The sequence below is a fragment of the Arachis ipaensis genome, chromosome B06 (genome assembly GCF_000816755.2).
Source record: "Arachis ipaensis cultivar K30076 chromosome B06, Araip1.1, whole genome shotgun sequence".
NCBI lineage: Eukaryota > Viridiplantae > Streptophyta > Magnoliopsida > Fabales > Fabaceae > Arachis > Arachis ipaensis.
In genome coordinates, this window is record NC_029790.2 from 16,545,150 (window position 1) to 16,554,128 (window position 8,979).

An 8,979-nucleotide genomic window follows, 5' to 3' on the forward strand; every position below is an offset into this window, starting at 1 on the left:
AATTTTAAAATTTTACATGACACGGGGACACGTATATATATAAAATATAAAATATTTTTTAGATAAATTGTAATGATATTTTGATATTTTATTGATATTAAAATATAAATTAAAATTTTTAATTATTTTTAATGTCTTATTTTAATTATATCAAGTATTTAAAATATCTTTTATTTTAATAAATAATAATATATACTATATCTAAATTTATTTTAAGAATATATGTTAAGAATAAGACTGGACACGCAGACACGTGATGGTATTTAGATGTATCTAGGCGTGTCCGGAAAAGAATTTTTTATTTTTTATTAAGACACGGTTGGACACAGCAAACACGCGTGTTGGACGAGTGTCGGTGAGTGTCGTGTCTAAAATGTGTCCAACACGCAGACACGATAACTGAACGAAGTGTCCGTGCTTCATAGGTTATGACTATGTTGCAGTTGAGGCTAAAATTTGATTATGGTATTTGTTTTGATACGATCATAAATTCATATGTACTAATATAATAAAAATATGAATAAATTAAAATACAATATGTGGATTATATTTAAATTCAATTAATTTTAGTTTTATATTTTTAAATTTAAAACAATTTAAAAATAAAAGTTCAAAACAAAAACATATATGAAAAATTTAAAAACAAATAAAAAAAGTATTTGATCTTCTTTAGATTTCACTGTTCTTTTTCTCTGGGGAAAGAGGAAGAAGACTCCGTCGTCACCTCTCTGCACTTCTTTCTCCGATCAAGCTTTGTTTGGCCAAGAAGAAGACGAAGCTCTGCTCGAATCGTCTCCTCTCTGTGCCTATTTGTCTCTGGAAAAGAAGAAGAACTCAGTTCCTCCATGACCTCCCTGTCGATTTTCTGTTCCTCCACGACCTCCCCCCGTGTACATGCTCAGCAACCCGTCGAAGGAGTTATTGCTGGTTGTCGGAGCCTCCACCAGCAAGAACCTCGGCCTCTTCCGCTTCAACGAAGACGACGTCCAAGCCTTGCTCCTCTAGGTTTTCATGGTCGACCCTCGCCTGCGTGACGGCTCCAAAGTTGTTCCTGTTGCGCTCAACAAGGTTCCCTAAGTTGCTCCTCTCTTTTTTCTCTCTCTCTCTCTCTCACTCTCTCTCTCTTTGAGTAATTTGATTCACCTTATGATGTTTTACTGATCCACTTTATTGAATTGCTTGGTAATGACTTTTATTGATGACAAATGGCGAGAATAGATCCTCCAATAGGCACTTAAGATCTCCATTACTTATGCAGTCAGCCAGTAGAATTCATCGAGAGTCGCAGCTGCGTTTCCCTCCGATGCATGTAAGCGATTGGATTTGTCTGCCACAAGGGAAAAAGTGCATTCTGTTGAGAGTAATTTTCAGAAACGAGAAGGTTTGATCACTCAGTCTTGCTCATATATTGGTATCTAATTTTGCATCATGTGTTGATATGAAATATATTCTTTTGGTTGTAAATGATAAAAACTGCTACTGAAAGTGATTTCAAAGCATTCTTTATACTCATCTAATTCCATTCTTTCTAATTACTCTATTGGATACAGAGAAAAATGTAGAATCACTTGTGAAGCTACTAGTTGATTGTATCTTGGAAGCCAAAGAAAATATTGATCGAAACTTTGCTGCTTCTCTTCGGAATGAAAACATGGTAACAATTTTAATTAAAATTATCTCCTCAACACAATTATCTTGCTCTTAACGATTTGTTTCGAATGTCTAATGACAGGAAAGATATTATGACATATGACATTTATGTTCAAATGGTCGAGATTTACAATGAACATGTTAGAGACCTACTTACCGAGGACAAAATAGATAATAAATTAGAGATTAGGAGCTGCAATGATGATGGATTGAGTCTTCCTTATGCTACATTGTGTCCGGTAGGTGACATCTACAGCTGATGTTCTGACCCTTATGAAACTCAGTGAGGTCAACCGTGCTGTCAGTTTCGCTGCATTGAACAATAGGAGTAGTCCTTCCCACAGGTAAGTTTTAAAAAATTTTTTAGACCTTATAACTTAAATTCAAATGTTTAATGCAGACACTGATAATAAAGGTTGTTTAATTTAGTGTACTCCCCATGCATGTTCACGGAAAAGATACATGAAATTCATGGATCCAGGCCGAATCGCAGATCTTCGCTAGGAGGGAAGCCGGTACCATGTAAGTTAAAACCTTTAGAGCTGCCAATTTTCTATTAATATGTTTTGCAATTTTATCATACTAAGAACAAGGTTATGTTTAGATGAGAGAGAGAGAGAAATGCTAGAACACCTCCTCAAAGCAACCCCAACAGCTCCAAGCCTGCAATTTAATATTCTTTCTTTTTGTTTTCTTTTTTTCTTCTGTGTTTCTTATAGAATCATGGTGGTTTGACAAACAACTTTATTTAATTGACGATATATGCTAAAATTTGTTCTAAGGTAGTCTATTTATTGTATTGCCATTCTTATGCTTTCTGTGCATCTATGTATGAGCTGCTATGAACCTATGCACTTTTGTGCATTTAATGATTAATTTCTGGATCAGTTTTCTTATGACCTGTAGATTAACTTCATCCCTTAATTTTGTGATGAAAGATTTCTTATGAACCTGAACTTGTGGAATCATTATCCACCTTTTTAAGGTATCCTTGTTCCACCTTCGGAGTTTTCAGCAAGAAATAGACTATTAGGCAGATGAGTCCAAAGACCAACATGGCCAGTGATAGAGAAAGACACATGAAAAATGGATAAAATTTTGTGAACTTGGTCAGGTGTTTATGTTTGTGTGAAGAATCGATGTTGTTAATGTAACTAGGGAGGCTCAAGAGGGGGTCACCCAAATATGAACTTTTTGTCAAAGGTCACAAATCCATTCTGTGGAACTAGACCAGATATGAAGGGGTTGTATGAGATGTTGAATGTGATAAGCTCAACCAAGTTGAACAAACTTGAAGGAATCGACCCTGAGAAATTGTTCCAAGACAAATCAAGATCCTGAAGAGACTTCATGTTGCTAATTTTGCCTGGAATTTCACCTGAGAAATTGTTTCTAGAGATGTTCAAGACTATACGTGCCATGTTTGAAATCACTGATGGGAACTTCCCAAAGAACTTGTTATCCCCCAATTGCAACATGCTGAAGTTCACCATGTTACCAATTTCTGTAGGTACTTCACCACCGAGCTAGTTCCACTTAATTGAATATAACCATCTATCTATGATGATTTAGAGGAATTTGTACCAAAGGCTTCTACAATTCTTCCTTGTGAGGACAGTATACACAAACTTGTATGGAAGATAATCAGCAGGTAACCATCTCCTCATTGCTGAGCATCCACTATTTCCAGAAATGATTTTGCCAATAGTTTTCTTCTATTCAATTCAAATATGGCCATTGCATTTCTTCCAATTCTAGCCAATTCTGAGGGCAAGCTTCCAAAGAACTTCTTGTTTGTAAGATTCAACCATAACAAGCTAGACCAATTTTCCAACTCTGGTGGGATTTCACCGGTTAACAAATTATTCGAAAGCATTAGCTATAGCAATGAACTCATTTTCCAAGCGTTGGAGGGATTGAGCCATTGAAATTGTTGAAGGCAAGATCAAGTGCTTGAAGGTTGGTCAAATTTCCAAGTTCAGCTGGAATTGGTCCACTGAACTTGTTGTAGGTTAAGGTTAAGAAAGTGAGACATGACAATTTGAGAGATTTTAGGAGGTAATGGACTTGAAAAGTTGTTGAAGCTTAGATCTAATCGGCAAAGATTTGTCAATGAGAAAATTCCTGATGTGAGCAGTCCTCCAGTGTAGGAATTTGATTGAAGGAGAAGAAACTTGCTTGAATTTTCCAAAAATCACTTGATCTTTGATATTGTAAAAGTAAAACAACTTAGTATCCTTATTAATGTTATTAATGATAAATACCAAAATGGGTCTTTAAATTGCATTTTGTCAAAAGTTAACTGCTCAAATTTTAATTTGTGACCCATGTTAGACCTAAATTTATCTCTAAGAATAGTAAACTGAGTTGGCACATTAAGTTGATATCATATGCGAATGAAATTGATTTTTTTGTGGCAGCGATGGAAATTGCTTAGAATGATGCTATGGACGAGAGGAAGAGTATCAGTTAATAAGTTTGTAGAATAAGCCATCAGCAATTTACAAAGCTGTTCAACTTCCTGGCAATAAATACCTATTTGAAGCTTTGCTCTTTAGTAAAAAATATAATATAATTCCAGTTCAAAAATGATACAATATAATAATTGATAAAAGAAAGAATAAATGGTTTAATGGTTCATATGAATCAATAATGAAAACTTGTTTGGGCTTGACCTTTCTTTAATATAATTAGTCGCATTCTTGTTTCTTATCATCAGTAATAACTAAACAGAAAGATCAAATAACTCTTTTTAAGCTTTACTTCGTTAATACATATAGATTTTCTTATGAGTTAGTTTCAACTTTTTGGTTTTTATTACATATTCAGAAACTGCTTTTTGTTTATTCAGTTGCATTCACCAACAACTAATTCTACAAGACAATGGCAGCACTGAATTTATTTAACTATACGTTCCTAATAAACCTCTGTAATATTAGCTTCCGTTGTTGCTTATACTTTATACGATAACTAGTAATTTATTTATACCTATATATTACTATTAACTTTCAATATTTTGGCACTATCTACACTCTCGGACGACAGCTTTCTATGTATAACAGCCCAAACCACCACTAGCACGATATTGTCCGCTTTGACACACAAGGCCTCGCGGTTTTGCCTTTGATGATAGGGATGATAGCCGAAGCCCCCATGTAACAACCCAGACCACCCGCTAGCACGATATTGTCCGCTTTGGCACACAAGGCCTCACAGTTTTGCCTTTGCCTTTGACGATTTAGGGTTTAGGGTTTAGGCTTGGGCTATCATCCCTATCGTCAAAGGCAAAACCGTGAGGCCTTGTGTGACAAAACAGACAATATCGTGCTAGCGGGTGGTCTGGGCTGTTACACTATGCAACTTCTGGGATAGGGCTTAAGTGAGCTGTTGCTTAATCCGGCATTCTTGCCGCAGATGGGGCAAACTTTCATCGTTGGCTTTCATTGCCACTCCATAGAAACCTTTCCATGCAGATTTTTATCCAATTCCTGTAAGATCTTCGCAAAATCGTCGTTCGGCTGTGCTCAGTGGTGTACTCATTTCAGTGTGTTCCATGCTTCTAGTAGAGTGAACTTCCTATATATTAATATAAATTACACTGGTTTGTTAGTGGAATTTTTATTTAGATAAATTAAATAAATATTTGAATTACTGAAATAAATAATTATAAAGATTATTACCAAAATTTGTCCTCTAGCCTTATCTCGTTTACACTGTAAACGAGATACGTACAAACTTATCTCGTTTACAGTTACGAGATAAGGTTGGGAGACGCCTATATATAGATGTCATTTCCAGCGAGGTTCTGGGCCCTAGTTCGAACCTTTCGATCACCTTCTCCTCTCTTCTACCCCTTTCTGACGATATTATCGAGTAAGACAAAGATGACGCGCACAGATGCACGTGATAGGGACAGCAACAGGCTGAACGCGACATGGTACTATGCCGGGGCAGCCGACTTTGCAGTTAGTGTTATTATCTTGAGTATGTGGATTTCATTAGGAACAGGTCACTAATAGAAATTAGTAATTCTAGGAATGTGGATTTCATTTTTTCGGTACTTAAGTTGTTAACAACATAATTATTAATTTAGAGTTTGAATGCTGGGGTACATGTTTTAATTACGTTATTAATGACTTAAGTTAAGTCAAAGTTTTATAGATAGATTATGAATTACTTTATTGAATGTTTTAATTTCACGTAACGCAATTAGAAAATGTGTATTAGCTAAAAAAGTACATATTAATAGAAAATGTCGGGTCGACATTAATTCAGTTAGTACATACGTGTAAAATTCTGTTAAGCAAATGTATAGAATAGTCAAGACAGTTTGATAAGTTGATGAACCTATACATATTTTTAATTTTTAATAATTGTGAAATATATTTCTTTGTCAGAGGCCTCCCCTACTCCTGCCCTGGCGAGTGAGTCACACGCTTCTACCTCCCGATGCCATCGTCCCGTATCTGAAGGAGGCTAGATTTGGCGACACGACACCTCTCAGGGATTTCGTATTCGACAACTCCCTGATCACGACATTCGTGAAGCAATGGCATCCAGAGACCCACACGTTCCATCTATTGTGGGGTGAGGCCACTATCACCTTGCAGGACATGGCGTACCACCTTGGGCTACGCACACACGGGGAGCCAGTTGGGGGTGCTTCCATGACTTCTACCGGTGGTATGGCATGGAAACGTGGGAGTTGGTGGAGTGGCTGCTCAGTGCCAGGGCCCCAATGGTTCCACAGTAGGACGTGCAGAGAAATGAGTCATTCTCACTGAAGCTCACATGGCTGCATGACTGTGCCCGCTAGATGCCACAGACAGACAACCTGGAGACACTTCGACAGTATGTGAGGTGTTACATCTTGTTACTAATCGGGAGATACCTGATGACGGACAAGTCGAACAACTTGGTCCATCTACGATGGCTGCCACTGCTTCAGGACTTTCAGCAGTGTTATGGGTTGTCTTGGGGCTTGGTGGTGCTTGCATATACCACTTGCTGTGCTCTGCAGCACACCGAGGCACAACAGACATCACCGGCTGCACTCCGCTATTGATGTCCTGGATATGCCAGAGATTTTCGCAGTGGTGTCCACCTGACCGACGGTTTTTCATGTATTCTATGGCTGCGAGGTGACAATTGTTTATGTCTTGCTCATGTTTTGAATTTGTAACTCGTGATGACATTCCGTAACATGAACTTGTGTTATTCTTGTAAATGGTTTCAGGTTGATAGGATTGACGCAGCAGAGCAGAAACCAGCATGAGGCGAGGGTTCTTCGATGGCGTCTAGCGATAGACCAGTTACGTTGGGATGAGGTTAGCACTATGATTGAAAGCCTTATTCTTAATTTAGTCCTCTATATAGAATGTGTTGTTTAAATAAATTAAATACAAGTATGTAGTTACTGAATTTTGTGGTTTGAAACATTTTTTACTCTTTGGGATATCAAATATTTATTTATTCAATAAATGTTGTTTCAGTTTGTCTGGACGCCATACGATGACCCTGCTCTGTAGGCTCTGTGCCCGCCGTGGTTTGTCGAGGAGGCAGAGTGGGGACATGGATATCAGTCGTCTCCCTCGTCTGCTTCAATATCGTCGAGTTTCACCAGGTTGACCGGGTGAAGTGCCAGTTCGATGGAGAGCAGCTGGTGCCTGGTGCCCCGGTCAACGTCGACAGGTTCCAGACATCCACAGGCGGGGACGAGGATGTGTGGTGGCCTGACAGATTAGATGATTCGTACGCCGGCTAGACGACACATTTTGAAGAAGGCCACGGGATCTCTATTCAGCCATGCTTTGACTACTGGCCGACCCGGGAGTATTGGGAATGGTGACGGGGAGCTCGGGTTAGGCACCTATTAGGCCAGGGCGTACTCGATGATCCGAAGCTAGCCGATTTACGTGCTGATGTCCAGCCTACTACCAGCTAGCCAAGGGACGTTCTCCACCTTCCTTGGGACATCCCTGATCGGCGTAGGCGTGCGAGGGAGGTCAGGAAGGACACCCGGTGGCCTGCCAGGAGGGAGAGGGGTGACAGAGAGCACGGACGAGGCACATGGGTTAAAAGGGAGAGGGTCAAGTTTTGTCGAGAGCGATTGGATGTAGAGTCGGACGAGGAGGCGGAGTTCAACCGACATGAGGATCATGGAGACATCGCAGTAGGCGGCGATGATTCACCCACCGCCACCTCCTCTACCTCCCGCACCGCGTGATCTATCTGGTTAAGGAGGCCAGCAACATCGGGCTGTCTGGGACACTTCACCACCCAGATGGCATGATGCCAGGACATCTAGCAGCTCTTAGGAGGAGTAGATGGTAGAGGAGATATTCTTCAATGATGCATTCCAGCTTCATACCACTGACCAGGCATCGATGCAATGCCTTGCGGACCAGTTCCGGACTGGCAAGGAGTAGAGTATCGGATAGTTTCATCACCCATATGCTCCGGCGCATACTTCAGCTTGGATGCCACAGATATCTCTAGGTGCTGGATCATCATACAGGGCAGGGGTGAGACTGGGTGCCCAGTATGCAACGCCTCCGTTAGTGGACTACGGTCTGTTCCTGACCTCATCCCGTCCTCAGTTGACGCCTCTTTCAGCTCCACTGCCTCAGCCTCACCCTCATGTGCACCAGTATGCCCCCGTTTTTTACTCCGGAGGCTACTATATCCCACCTCTCCCACCGCCTCCGCAGTAGCCACAGGATCATTGTAACGACCCAATTTTTGGTACGTCATGATCATACTAGAAACTGAGTGCTACCAACTTGTCTTCCTAATTAATATCTATTATTTATTGTATGAGCCTGATTCATTGTTAAAAGCATAGTTATTTTGCGAGGTACTTTTTTTTTTGAAAACGTTTGGATTAATAAATAGAATCATTCATAATCAATTCACAAATAGTAACAGATAAAACATTTATAAACAACCACACATAAATACATCACAAGCAGTTGTTAATATTCGGTGATCTAGCCTTTATTAGAGTATAGACTTTTAGTTAGAACACCCCTAGATATAGCTAGATAATAACTATATACATACATATACATATAACATCCCAGGCCCTGACCTATTCAAGAAGTCTGGTGCGGAATTTACAATCCACAAACTAACCGGCAAGTGCACCGGGTCATACCAAGTAATACCTCAGGTGAGTGAGGGGTCGATCCCACGAGGATTGATAGATTAAGCAACAACGGTTAAGTGATTTACTTAGTTAGACAAACAGAAAAGAGTGTTTGAGTGTTCAAAAGCATTAACAATAAATTTAGAATATTAGAAAGCAGTAGTAATTGAGTTGTGAATAAT

General features: G+C 39.5%; 1 long non-coding RNA gene across 4 annotated transcripts; it reads left to right on the forward strand.

Annotated features, from left to right (window-relative positions):
- On the forward strand, nt 647-3,932 carry LOC107645754. Of its 4 annotated transcripts, none has more exons than XR_002348397.1 (6): nt 647-1,068; nt 1,259-1,381; nt 1,551-1,654; nt 1,733-1,994; nt 2,080-3,301; nt 3,409-3,932. It is a non-coding gene; the product is annotated as an uncharacterized LOC107645754 (long non-coding RNA). The 4 variants fall into 4 exon arrangements; XR_002348399.1 differs by having other exon boundaries at nt 649-1,068; nt 2,080-2,172; nt 2,255-3,932; XR_001621571.2 differs by having other exon boundaries at nt 648-1,068; nt 1,219-1,381; nt 2,080-3,931.